A 14236-nucleotide genomic window follows, 5' to 3' on the forward strand; every position below is an offset into this window, starting at 1 on the left:
CAAGAGTAAACATAATAGAACATGCTTTAAACATAGTGTAGTTACTAGGGTGCTCAGTTTCTTGTCTCAGTTATGAATATATATATTCCTGTCTCTGAAGTGAGGAGACAAATTTGTTTTTGAGAAATAAAGAAAGGATTGTAGGAAAATGTGAGAGAGGCCAGGGCCAGGTAGGAGGTACCTGAGAACAAGAGACACCAATTCACAACGGAGACCATATGATATAATGAGGAGGAAATGAGAGGGGATATCTAATACCTGATCACCCCACTGGTCTCATATAACAACTATATGAGAAGAGGGTTGATGGTTTTGCAGGATGGCAAATTATCTCAATGACCCAGGGAAGTGCATTGACCACCCAGATCAAACTCCTTCCTTCTTGATGAGAGGTCTTCAAGCTTTTTTGACTTGATAGGTAGTTAACCATGGATTTTAAATCAGAATATGGTGACCATGCATGTGCACACACACAAAAATTTAAAAGTTAGTAGGGAAGAGAACCTGCAAAATGTTATAGCTAAATAGAGTATTGATCTCTTATCTGGAAAGAGAAGTCCCATTGAATGCACTTGCCATCTGTGAATGAGTCTACCACACATGGTGGGCACACTCACTGCTTGGTTAGCCAAAAAGTATCCAACAGGAAAAGGGTACTATGGCATCATCCAGTCTTGGTACCATTTCAGGTCTCAGAACTAGCCTGTTTGGGACTGGTAAAATGAGTCTTAAGTATTTCTTGTAGGTGGGATGGTGATTGTCTAGGCCTTGGATTTATTACTGAATTTTCTTTGAGGGCCCACCACAGAGAAAAATGCTTCCCAGAAGTCTTTTCTTTTGAGAAGTCTTCAATGAAAACTGGGTTACTATGGAAGAGGGACCGTTTCTCAGTGGCTAATGCTAGCAAAAGATGATAGGACACCACTTCCATCTTAAGAAGAAATTTAGACACCTAGCTCAAGAATTCTAATAGTAATATAAAGGTTTTTGTTTTGTTTTATTTAAATAGGAGAGAATGCCTCCCCTTGTCATTAATTGTTTAGTCTGTGCCTGGCTGTGTGTTAAACACGTGAATAATCCATTTTCTGAGACCTTGACAAAACCTCTGCAACAGGGATGCATGGTCCTTTGGTTGAGGGAATGGAGTTCAGCATGGACAAAAACACAACAAAACACAGCCTTTAGGTCTGGATTCCATCCAAATTTTTAACTGCAGAAACATTAGTTTCTCATTACAGTGTCTTTCTTGCATCTTGATACATTTCATAAGCATCATGGATGGTAAAAACACATTTCACCTTAAGGGAATAATAGCTTGATTATTTTTTGCTATTTTATTTTTGTAAATACTGTCTGATCTAAGATATAACTTTTAGTGCAAGAATGCAATATAACCCCATGCAGTTAAGGCTCAATTGGCCTTTCTCTCCTAAGTTATGGTTGGTACAATAGCTATTTCGATGTCTATCATCACTTGGCACTAGAGACAGTAACCATGCCATCCTAATTCATTATTCCTTCACCTCTGTATCTGGACCTGTTTGACTTAAAAATGATCAATTTTTGGATTATTACATATATAAACACAGAATATGTATAGTCCTATATTGAAATAACCACTTAATAGGGAAATAGTCATTATTTTCTATCATTATCAGTTTGTTAGTTCCTTCATGGTTTATGAAAATGTGATTAATTCTTGGTTATTGTTCTGGGAAAAGATGGGAATTGCAAATGCCCCGAATCTCATTAGAATGTTTCATTTTTAAGCTCCTCTACCCAATTTTTTATGGTAGGTATAGAGGGGTAATCTGCTTGGTCGGTTTTGCATCTCACCTTTTTCTCCAGCTTCATTCCTTCTGTCAGTATTAATAAGCAGTGAAATGAACAAGGAAGGAAAGAAAGAATTGCAGAGCATGGAAAATTCAGCATGTAAAACCCCCGTCTGCAGACTGCTGTTTGTTAATGTAGTCTAAATTCCATTGTTATAAATAGGGTCCACAGCAAGTCCTCACAGCCTTTTGAAAAGGTGATCCATCTCTCTCCAGGTCCTTCCAACCCGTTGGACAGAAATTTCTTCATGCTTATGTCTTGAAAATGAGCTTCTATGACATCACATAACTCCAGCATCTCTAGAGTCATCTCACTGTGTTCCTCTCCACTCAGAGGTGTTGCCTCCATCTTGTCCCTTACTGGAAGGAGCACAGAGAGCTTCTCTTCCTTTCATCCATAGATGTTTCTTCATAGGCAAACCATGTACAACCTGATAAGGTACAATGCTTCCTTGATTTCATTTTAAATTTCTGCTTCGGTGAATTGGATGGTGAAGGTAAGCTCCCATCCACTGTTTTGGCTCAAGCCTCTTAAGAGATCATTTACAATGGGTAACCGTCAATGCTATGTTCAGCTGGGGCTTGATCCTTTTCTCCTATGTCTTTTGTGATGAGGTTATGAAACATTCTACACACTTGATGCATATTAGTTCTTTCCTTTATACTTTCACTATAAATTAAATGGAGATGACAAGTTCCATGAAGGGGGCTCAGATTAGTCTTATGTTTTTTTAAAAAAGTTGTTATTTATTTATTTTTTATTTATTTATGATGTGCTTCCAAAGTTATAAAAATGTGTCAACATTGTTAACAATAATTCTACTAAATTCTTTTCTGAAATGTTTCAGGTAGAGATTTGTATGCCCATATTATTATGTACTGTCAGAAAAAAGGGGCCTGTGGGATGTGACATTGGCATTCCCATAGAAACTTGGGAACTGAGATCTTCAACGGTTATGGTTGAAGTCTTGAATTCTGCAAGGATATTTAGGTAAACATCCTTGTACCCTGGGCCATGGTGGGTGTGTCCACATGTCACTGTGGCCCAAGGTCTGGAGTCCTTTTTGGTAGGTGTAATCAAGCTCTGGGAAAATGTATATTTGTGTTTTTGACCATTAACTAGCAAACAAGAATAGAATACCAACCTCACATTCATTATGTCTTGATTTCTTCCATCACTTTCTCCTACTATTGAGAGTCAACAGCTACCAACTAGCCTACTTGGCTGCCTCAACCCCTCCCTTGCTGCTGCTTCTGAAGGGTCCTCCTGGGCCCCTGCTTATGTCTCCTTTGTGTAATGAGCCTTTGGGGCAGTCTGGTTTCAGTCTATCATGCTTCCTTTTTAAGGCCCATTTAAGGTTGGAACTTTACTTCCTGTCTGAGTCTGTTCAGGCTTCTGTAACAAAGTACCATGGACTGTGTAGCTGATAAGTAACAGACATTTATTTCTCACAGTTCTGGAGGCTAGAAGTCTAAGATCAGAGTGCTAACATGATCAGGTTCTGGTGAGGGTCCTTTTAAATGGCTATCTTTTCCTTGTATCCTCACATGGGGGAAAATGGGCTAAGAGATCATTGGGGTAAGAGCTCTGATCTATTCATGAAGGCCCCTTCTGTATGATCTAATCACCACCTAAAGGCTCCATCACTTAATACCAGCATCAAATACTATCACATTCAATCTATATTACCCCCTAACTGCATAGTGCTGCCTTCTGCTTCTGTAGTCATGGCTCATATTTCAGATTCTCTCTCTCTCTCTGTGTCTCTCTCTCTTTTTCTCTCTCTTTTTGGTGCCATTTGCTAAGGCAAGACCAGTGAGTCAACCCTGATGAAGAGGAGGTCCTTCTCTCCCCGAGCAGAAAGCAATAATCCCTACATGAAGGGTGGAGGGCCTGGTCAGCTCCTGGGAAGGAAGGGCTTGAGGTTTTTGATTGGTATTCTTTTTGGAAGGCTGGTTTGCTAGGAAACCTAAATAGATCACCCTTCTCTGTGACAGCATCAAAAGAAGTGCTCACTATAGGGTGACTCCAGAACACAGCAGGTTCAAGGGAGTTGAAGCTCTCAAAGTCTTCTCAACCTCTAAACACAAGAACAAAAATGCAGAGCAGAAACCTCCACTAGGCTTCCAGGAAGTATTCATGTGCATGTAGACAGGCTCAAGTAAGGGGATGGGGACTGTGTCAGGGGCCTTTAAAACCAACCCCATGCACAGAGATTCACCAGGACTCATGAGATAGAATGCACTTGTACTTGTGGATAATATTTTATTATAATGGCATGGGAAGGATACAAAACCAGATCATAGGGAAAAAGACACAGGTGGAACCTGGAAGAATCTATGTGCTGGCTTGCTTACCCACTGCTTCTCCAGAGAGGGGTCCCAGAGAACTCATTTTTCTTCTAGCAGCACCCTCTGCCTAGCATGTACCACCAGAATTCCGGACTCCCAGGAAGAAAGCAGGTGTACAGCATAAACCTCACTGTTTATGTGCAGTTTAGGCTCTAGGAGACACCCTAATTAGTTAGAGAATGGTGAGAATCTTCCCTAAACCCAAGTGTCCAGATGCTGTGAGGGCAGGTTGCAAGCAGATCTCCTTAAAAAGCGCAGCCAGATCTATTATGTTAATCCTTTCCTGCACTGGTACATTCATTGTTACTCAGAGAACTCAATCTCCTTGGAAAACAACTTTTTTTTTTTTAAGTGTCATCAGCATCTTTATTTTTCTAAAAATGGATACTTGACTCTAAACTGTCTTCCTAATGTCTATCTTGGTTTCTAACCTAATAACGTGATAAGCTGGAAATACCGAATATTTGAACAGAGTGTACACGAAATTTCAGTGGCAGAGGCCTGTGTAAATCCTAAAATTTTATTCAAATACAATGATAAAAGCATAGACCACTAAAAGTCAAGTTTAATCCCTTACTTTTAGAATCAATACAATTATTGTGGGATGATGGGTATTGATTGTCTGTTTTAAAGATAGTGAGTTTCCAGAGTTGGAAATAATCAGGTGTTGGACATAGTTGTAACTATGCACAGATAAGCCTTTAACAGCTCATTAAACCCTTTCTTCCCTCATAAATGAAACTGGCTCCAGTCAGCAATGTTTAATTGAGAGAGAAACAATAAAACTGAATAACGCAATTGATTTGGCATAGAGTTAGGTTGTTACTAACATTTGAAGTTAGTGGCTTGTTGAATATTTTAAGAAAAATTCCACATTTAAAATACATATTTGTTTCCCTCATTACAAGCCCTGTTGCAATCACATATTTTCCTGAAATGATACTCTGAATCACTGCTCAACAAAGATCACATCGATGCTGCTGCTGTCATGGGCGGTCTCCTGTCAAAGCATTTAGCCAAGCTCTTCAAGCACAGCCCCGCAAGCTTGCCCTTTCCCTGAGAGTCAAGTGGTAGTTTTTGGCAGTATGACATTAAAGTTGAGCTTGGTTTGGCAAACTTCTCCCAAGAATAATCCTCTGCTACCAATGATGGAACCAGTCCTTTGAAGACAGTGTAGTTGGAAACTAAGGGAACTCAGTGTGAGAATTAGTTAATACGACTGAAACAACCACAGAAAATGGTTGTTAACTTTTTAAATTTTTACCAGAGGGCTCACACACTTGCTGGAGAGAGACAGAGGGAAAGTGAGAAAGCACACCCCATGGGGAATGGTCATGACACAATCCCTTTTCCTCCTGCATTTCTCCCTCTTTTTGGAATTTTGGGCACACACACACACACACCCTCTCCCCTCCAGCATGTTTTTCAAACCATTGGGTCTAAGACTTGCACCACTTGATCAATTACATGGGATCCATGCTAAGGACAGGCCTACATTGCTGACTTTTAAGATTTATGCCATGGGACCAGCAGTTAGCGTAATGGCTATGTTACTGGACTCCCATGTAGTTGACTGCAGTTCGAATCCTGGACCTGGTGGCTTAACCCCATGCCCGGCGCATGTGCGTGCCCAAGATCCTGAGAGGAGAATGGAGGAGAAGGGATTGTGGCATGGTCATCCCCTCTGGGGGTGATTTCTCACTTTCTGTCTCTCTGTCTTTCTGAAGAGCGCACACACCCTATAGCAAAAACCTCTCAAAAAAAAAAAAAAAAAAAAAGAAGAAGAAAAGAAAAGAAAAAAAGATTTATGTCACGAGGCTATACCCTTTTGCCTGCCCAAGACTTTAAGCTCTAATAATACAGTGGTGGGAAAAGCAAGCTGAGAGAATGCACTTGCCTAATTCTATGAGCACCTTCTGAAGGCACTGGAAAGCAGGCAGTTGCTTTGTGGATGTGGTTCAGCTGATCCCTCAGATTTCAGAGGCACTTTCATGTAGTGACCCTTGGTTTTCCCAAGAATATACTTTCTATTTAATACCAAAAGGAGATGGATTTAAAAAAAAAAAACAACAGATAACTTGCATACTTCTCTACTGTCAGATACATCTATTAGAGAGAGGAACGTGTGCATTTTCATGGAATTTGTTGGAGTACCACAGAGCAGCAAGTAGTATTTCAGAGGACAATTGTTAGGGAGGATTCTTCCCTGGACTGAACAAGATGAAAAAGATTGGGAGCAAGATGGCTTGGTGTGGTAAATCCTGGGTTATGCTGCAGCCTCCTGGTTTATGTCCCAGTAGTGATAAACAAAAGATTCAGAGATGAAACAACAGATTCTAGTATTTAATTGCCCATTACATGTTTGAATATAATGACATCTTTTTTAATATAAAAAGAAAAGAAGGAAGAAATGAAAAAATGCAACATATAACAATGTCAACATATCACCAGAAAAGTAATTTAATTTTGTTTTCTCTTTTTCTTTTCAATTTTAAAGGGTGTTATCTTGTACTATTTCATTTTTTATTGCAATTGCAAAGCATAGAATTGATATTTCTCTTAAAGTTTTCATTAATTTTACCATTCTTTCAGTGGTTGAGTAGAACTTTGTCATTGAGTGACATTATTTGAGCTGCTTATACATCAGTGGTTCTAAAATCCGTACTCTCCCCTAGGTGCTCTTGAGAATTTCCTGATGTCTACTACGGCAAGAAAAGCATTAAAAATTGTAGCTGCTTGAAAATAATTGAGGGCTGAATTGTATAAAAAAATCCATTAAGTACTTAAAAGATTAATTTTCATCATAACAGTTAGTTAGTAAATATTATCTTTTATATCAGCTTGAAAAATAATACAAGTAATGGGAACTATTTAACTTCCTTTGCTTTTATCTTAAAACTTTAATTATGGCAATAATTTGTGTTTTTATTAGTATTATAAGAGGATTGAAGCTAATTACTTTTGGTGGCTGATTTGTTGAAACAGTTTTTCCTGGACCCTTAGAAGTGAATTGTCAACTCCTGGGAGCAGGTGCGCACGTGAAAGAAAATAGAGTCCATCAGGAGAGAATTCAAGTTGACGGGGAATTTAAAATCTTTTAGTTCGGACAAAAGCTCTTTTTGTTAGGGGAACCAGCAGTTAGCGTAATGGCTATGTCGCTGGACTCCCACGTAGTCGACCGCGGTTCGCGTCTCGGACCCGGTGGCTTAAATCTCACGCCGGGCGCGTGTGCGTGCGTGCCCAAGATCCCGAGAGGAGAATGGAGGAGAAGGGATTGCGGCGTGACCATCCCCCCTGGGGGGTGATTTCTCGCTCAAAAGCTCTTTTTGTTAGTAGTGTCATGACAAAGCTGATGGCATTTTTCTATCCATTCATTCATTCATTCAATCAATATCTACTGAGGATGAATTTAGAGCAAAATTTTCTACTGGCCAATTTCCTGTAACTCTATGTAAGCTCCCTGTCCATTGTGCTTCCTCTGAATGTATCATAATCATAATTATAGGAATAAAAATAAAAGTAAATTCACGTGAACTTAACCTGATATATCAAGAAGATCTAGAGGTTGGCCTTCGAGTGACTAGAACATTAATTATAAGCTATGTGATGAGCAAATCACTGAGCCTGTATGAACCTCAGAGTCATCAGCTATTAAGTCGTGGTAACCAGACAACCCAACTGTACTTACAAGAATGAAAACACCTAAGGGGTGTTTGGTGATTCACCAAGCCTATGGTGGTTCACCTCCTATGTCCATGTTCCATCCCCTCATCCCTCTTGGGGATAGTCATAACTTTTGTCTACTTTACAGAGAAAATTCTGAGTGGTATCATTGAGACACTGTACATATCACATCACTGATTACACGGTGATGGACAATTAGATCCTCTAAACCCACCCAGTTTCTTAATTCCCATAGTGCCAAGTTGGAAGCAAGAATTGCTTGCATGCCTGACTGATTTTATGGTAATCACAACTTATTGTACATTTGTGTACAATGTATACAAACTGGAAGCGGACAAGACAGTGACTTGTCCTGGGTGGTCTAGTTACCGGACATGGACTCAGAACTTTTCTGATTCCCTATCTAGACTTTTTCTGCCTGACCACTCAGTCTAACACAGAAAAATACTTTGTGGTTTTTTTTCACTTCATTGCATTTTGTTCTCATCTTTGTCATGAATTCAGTGTCACTGAAAACTTGGCATGCAAGGTCCCGCCATCATCCATATCAGGTGTGAATCCAATAGTGAAAGTGGGCTGAGCCCTTGAATCATCACTGGTGATGTTATTTCCACTTTAAGAACCCTAAAAATGAATATACTATAAAGTAGCACTGCTGTAATGATGCTCAGCAAATGAATGTAAATTAATTAAAAATTAATAAAAAAATAAAGAAAAAAGAAAAAAAAGAGAAAAAAATAATAAAAAAAGAAAGAAAAAAGAAAAAAAAAGAAAAAAAATTAATAAAAAAATAAAGAAAAAAAAAAAACCCTAAAAATGCAGGCCAGCCTATAGTGTGGTGGTTAAGGTGGCTGGATCTTACATGGTCAACTGTGCAATTTGGTCCCAGACTGGGGGTCTTGAGAAACATGCCAGGTAAATGTGCATGCATGCCCAAAATCCCCAAAGGAGGGAGAAATTACACACACACCCCTCTCTAGTGAGTGCACACACTCTCTGGCAAAAACAAAACAAAAAACAAAAAACAATCCTAAAAATCCTTAATAGAATTAGGCATTTGTCTTTAAGAAATAGTGACTGAAGTTGAAAAAAATAAAATGTTTTGGGAGAAAAGAAAAATAGATTTAAATTGCTAACCTAAGCCTCAGAGAGCATGATGATGACAAATCTGTTTTTTTTTTGGGGGGGAGGGGAATAATGGGGGACTTATCAGCACAGTCAGTCACACCCCAACCTGGTGGGTTCCAGGCTGGCAGTCAAGGCTTCTCTGTGCCAGTGTCTCAGAGAATTGTCTCTGCTATTCTTTGCAGTCCTGCCAGATGTTTCTGCCCTCAGGTTCAGCCTGTTGATCCCCTCAAGGATTTGTTGGAGCTTGTGTGACTGTTTGAAGTACTGCCCTGAACACATTAGGACCCTATGGTATCCCAGTGCTGCTGAGTCAGCAGGGGCAGCCCTACCCTCAGGTCCATTGGAGGTGCCCAGCCTGGAGAATACTTTCTTACTAGCACTAGCGAACGTGCTTAGAAATGATTCATGGTATCTTAGACCTGCCCTTTTCCTGCCAGGTCCAGGGCCAGTTATCCACAGGGCCATTGTCTGTTGGAAGCTGCTCTCCTTGTTCCTATGTTTGTGTGGCTTGAACAGGCTCATTTCTGCTTGGCATCCCCATCTGTGTGGGAGTCACTAGTATTAGCTGGAGGTGGTGGCACTGACAAATGATAATAAACCTGCAGTGGGCCCTGAAAAGAGGCTCGGCCTGAATGAGGACCCAAGAACTGTGCCAGGTTGTTGAGGCAGTATTAGCTCCAAGACTCTCTTTGCCTCCAGAGGGATCAGCCATTTTCTCCTGGTTGACCATGTGCCTAAACTTCCAGTCATCTCTGATTTAGTGTCTGATCTGTAAAAGCAAAACATCATGGCTTGAGTTCATCACAGCTACTTCCTTTTTTATAAAGCTTAATTATGGTGCAGGAGCCATATAGAGCTGGAATTAAGAATCACAGCCCAAGAGAAAACTTGGAAGGAGGGTTATCTCTTGGCCAGGAATTATTTGGTGATAATGGACAGAAGCCCACTTGCGATAGCTCACAAAAAGTAGAATTTGTCTCTGAGGATACAGATATTCACAAAATCCTAATAAACACTAAATCAGGAGGACAAAGCTGGCTATCTTCTGAAGGAAAATATCAGCAGATAGGTTTGTAAATTCACTCTGGAGCTTATTAACCAAGGGACTCAGCCCCATGCCAAGAAATATTCTGCTCATCTCTGCCTCCCTTTGAATCTCTAGTCTCTTTCCATTCCCCAAATCCAAATTCTAGGAGGGAAATCTGTTCTGTGCTTGAGTCAGGAATCCCTGAGGTCCAATCAGTGTATGGTGGAGAACTAGGCATAATACCTGATACATAATGGAGTATGGGACATAGCTATGCTGAACTGTCAAATAAGTAGACATTGATTAAATGTTATAAACCAATGAAAATGCTGAAATGAGTGCATTTTAATGAGAACTTGTTATTTCAGCTCATACCTTTAAGTTTGAACAGCTAGATTGCCTGTAGACTCTGGTCTGTGAGTAAGTATTTGTTTATAAGCTTCAGGAGGGCAGCAACCACATAACTCACGGTACCTGGTACACAGTTGAGCCTATAGCAGGCTCAGATGCTGTATAAAGGAAAGGGACAGAGGAGATCCTGAGGGCTTTGGATGCATGATATTTAAAGACTTTCTAGGTATTGAGAAGGTAGGTTGGGAGAGGAGGGATGAGCTAGACTGAGAATCACAGGAAAGGGGATATATTCTTCCAACTTCTGAGAATTCTACATCCATAACCTATTTCAAAGTTTCTCTTTGTCAAGTTTTTCTCTGCCCACTTTTATTCATTTGCAGCGGGTACATTATTTCATCATTAGTCACCAATCATAGGTAATGCACTTTGTCAATTGATCTGTTTTGCTTATAATATACCACATGGAGTTATTTCCTACCCCATTCTCCACAGAGTTGTCGAGCCCTCCTGGCTGAGGCAGACTGTGGCTGTGTTTGGTCCCTGGTTCTGGCTCAGCAGCTTCCCTTGTGGTCTGATTGCTCATAACCTCAGGGTATGATGCATGTTCTTAAGAACTTATGCAGTGTGACTTGCTCTTGTAATAACATTTATACTATGGCTGTTTTTTAAACAAAATGAACAAAACAACAACAACAGAAACCTCAAAACCCCATGGGGATAGCACCTTTTTTTTTTTTCTTTTTGTTTGTAGAGAGGTTTTTGCTGTAGGGTGCACGTGCTCACTGGAGAAATAGAGAGACAGAAAGAGAGAAAGTGAGAAACTACCACTCCCCTGGGGAGATGACTATGTCACAATCCCTTCTCCTCCATTCTCTTCTTAGGATTTGAGGCACATACGCACACTCTCCCAGCATCAGGTTCAAGCTGCTGGATCCGGGACTCAAATCATGGTCGAACATATGAGAGTCCAGCTTCTTAAACACTATACCACCTGCTGGCCCTGAGAACTTACTTTACTAAGTAAGCACCTGATTAGGTCCTGTTCATTGGATTCTGCAATTCTACATGTGAAAACATAGAACCACAAAGTCTATTCCTATTCCAAATAGCTGAGAAAGCCTGCATATTTGTGTGCTTCACCAAACTGCGTGTGTGATATGGAAGCAGAGAAACAGCAACAAGTTTCCCCTACTTCTATCGAGACCAGATGCCATTTGTAAGTCTGGCAATGCCCTAACCTGCTAATGATGCCCTGTTGTGGCTATTGGGTGGTGTGACCTATGTGAGTGGGCTTAGGGATGGAGGTTGGGGGATTCTGTCTTGGCATGAGGGGACATAATGCAATGTTCCTTGACTCCTAATCCTGGTTATTAACTCTATCCTCATGGGCCAGGGGTGTCACTTTTGTCCCCATTGTCTTCTCAGAGCTATGGCAGACCTGCCCAGACTCAGTCTAGCTCCCCTTCCTTCTGTGCTGTGTTTGTAGATTGCTAATGTTCTCCTTTTACAGTGCTCAGCTGGCCACATGGGGGAGCAGAGTCCAGTCACTTGCAGGACCAGCAACACCCATGGCTTTTGGTAAAATAGGATTTCTATGCCTGGAGTTTGACAGCATGGCACCCTTTGCCTAATAACTTTCGAGGGCTGTGGTGACATAAAGCTCAGCAGCCCAGTGAACTGAAGCCTTAACGATAGGCTCGTGATGGCGGGTAATGGGCTGGAAAGGTGGAAGCCATTTGGACAGCATATTGTAGACCCTTAAAGGGACCCTGAGCTCTTAGCACATGTTTGATTTCTTTGGCTTCATTCCACAGCACTTTGGAGGCTCATTTTCACTTGGTTTTATTCTAACCTACTTAACCATGATAAAGGAAATGCCACAAAACAGATTCTTCATTAGGAAAGCTTTGTTAAAAGAGAGCAGGGCATGGTTACCTTCTCACTACAGGGCCAGGTGCAGGTGCCTCTCATGTGTAGACACAAACTCTCTATTACCTTCAAGTCCTTAACCTATATAGACAGGCTAAGAGGAGATGTCAAGAGCTAGCAGGTAGCTTTGGAGCACTAGAATCTTCTTCCTTGAACTGAGGGACAGACATGGGAAGAGTGGGCACCTCTAGCTTGGAGGTCGCTGCCCTCAGTGCCCTGAGGGCCATGTTGGGCCAGCCTTCTCTCAGGCTGGACAGTGGGAGTGGGGAGGTCTGTGATACATGGCAGGGGAGGAACTTGGAATCCTTGCAGTTCTTGACCTTATAAGAATCTATGTGAGGCGAAAGACTCTCCTTCTCCTTCAAATTCAGGAGAAAAGGGTAGGCTCTTAAGCCCAACTCAGGAGCTATGTAGCTGACAAGGGTGGTGTATTATAGGAGAAAGCAAGTGGGGGAGCTTCTGTTTTCTCCCCTGGCATGAGTTTGCTGGTTTCACCTGAGGTTATGTTGAAGAGAGCTTAATGTTTTTGGACAGATATGGGGCACTGGGCTTGCAGACCTGTGTCTGCCTCTCCACTGAGGTTTTCTGCAGGCAGAGGATGCACCAACAGGTGAAGAGAGAGCAGGAACTAGTGAGCCTGGACAAAGGAATGGAGGTCATGCGGGCCCTGAGGGCAAGGAGAGAATCCTGTGAATTCCTGTGTCTCTGGGAAAGGGACAGGAGAGAAAGATGACTGGTGAGGGCTGTGTGGGAAGGGTCTGGGTGTGGACCAGTGACTGACAGGGACCAAATGTGGACACACTGCACTTCTTGGAGATGGTGCTCAGGCACGAGAGGGTATTTTAGTGTCCTCCAATGCCACAACAACATGTCATAAACTGGAGAGCTTAGAAGAGCAGGCTTTTTTTTTGTCTCATAGTTCTGGATGTTGGACTTCTGAAATTGAGGTGTTGGCAGAGCCACACTCCCTTCAGGCTGGAAGAAGGATCTATTCCAGGCTATTTTTCAGATTCTTGTAAATCCAGGTATGTGTTGGTTGTAAAGGCATCTGTCTAATCCTTTATCTCTACATGGTATTCTCCCTGTGTCTATACATCCCCTCCCCCCCTGCCCTGTTTGCCTCTGTGTCCAAATCTTGCCTTTTTTCTTTTGAGAGGTTTTTGCTATAGGGCGTGTGCGCTCGCCAGACAGACAGAGAGAGACAAAGAGACAGAAAGCGAGAAATCACCCCCCAGGGGGGATGGTCACGCCGCAATCCCTTCTCCTCCATTCTCCTCTCGGGATCTTGGGCATGCACGCACACGCGCCCGGCGTGAGTTTTTTAAGCCACCGGGTCCAGGACACGAACCGCGGTCGACTACGTGGGAGTCCAGCGACATAGCCATTACGCTAACTGCTGGTTCCCCAAATCTTGCCTTTTTATAAGGGCATTGCTTATATTGGATTAGGGCCCTTCCTAATTATTTTGATTTAATTATCTATGTAAAGACCCCATTTCCGGGACCAGCAGGTGGCGTGATGGTTAAGGTGCTAGACACTCCCACATGGCTGACCACGGTTCAAGTCCTGGACCTGGGAGCTTGCTTTCTCACTCTGCCCCCCTTCTCTGTCTCTCTCTCTCTGGTCAAATTAAAATAAATGAATGAATAAATAAAATAAAATAAATCTTTTTTTTAAAAACGACCCCATTTCCAACTAAGGTCACAGTCTGAGGGGACTGGGTCTGCAACACATCTTTTTGTAGAAGACACAATGTACCCACAACAGAGAGTCAGAGTGTAGCCAGGTACCACTTCTAGGAAGCCACCCATACCTGCTACATGGCCACCACCTGCATGGCAGCAGAGACTGTAGGCAACAGAGACAAAAAACCTGCCCCTAGTAAGACCAGAAATCAGATCTTTCCTGCGCTTTTTTCCATACAGACCCA

General features: G+C 41.8%; 1 long non-coding RNA gene across 1 annotated transcript in view; it reads left to right on the plus strand.

Moving 5' to 3' along the window:
- Nucleotides 1–2165: 2165 nt before the first annotated feature.
- Nucleotides 2166–14236, plus strand: part of LOC102477675 (uncharacterized) — a 363527-nt gene continuing 351456 nt past the window's right edge. The window contains exon 1 of the long non-coding RNA XR_003549152.1: nt 2166–2329. This is a non-coding gene — a long non-coding RNA (uncharacterized LOC102477675). The remainder of the gene's footprint in view (nt 2330–14236) is intronic.

The sequence above is a fragment of the Tupaia chinensis genome, unplaced genomic scaffold (assembly GCF_000334495.1).
Source record: "Tupaia chinensis unplaced genomic scaffold, TupChi_1.0 Scaffold000197_1, whole genome shotgun sequence".
In the NCBI taxonomy this organism is placed as follows: Eukaryota; Metazoa; Chordata; class Mammalia; order Scandentia; family Tupaiidae; genus Tupaia; species Tupaia belangeri.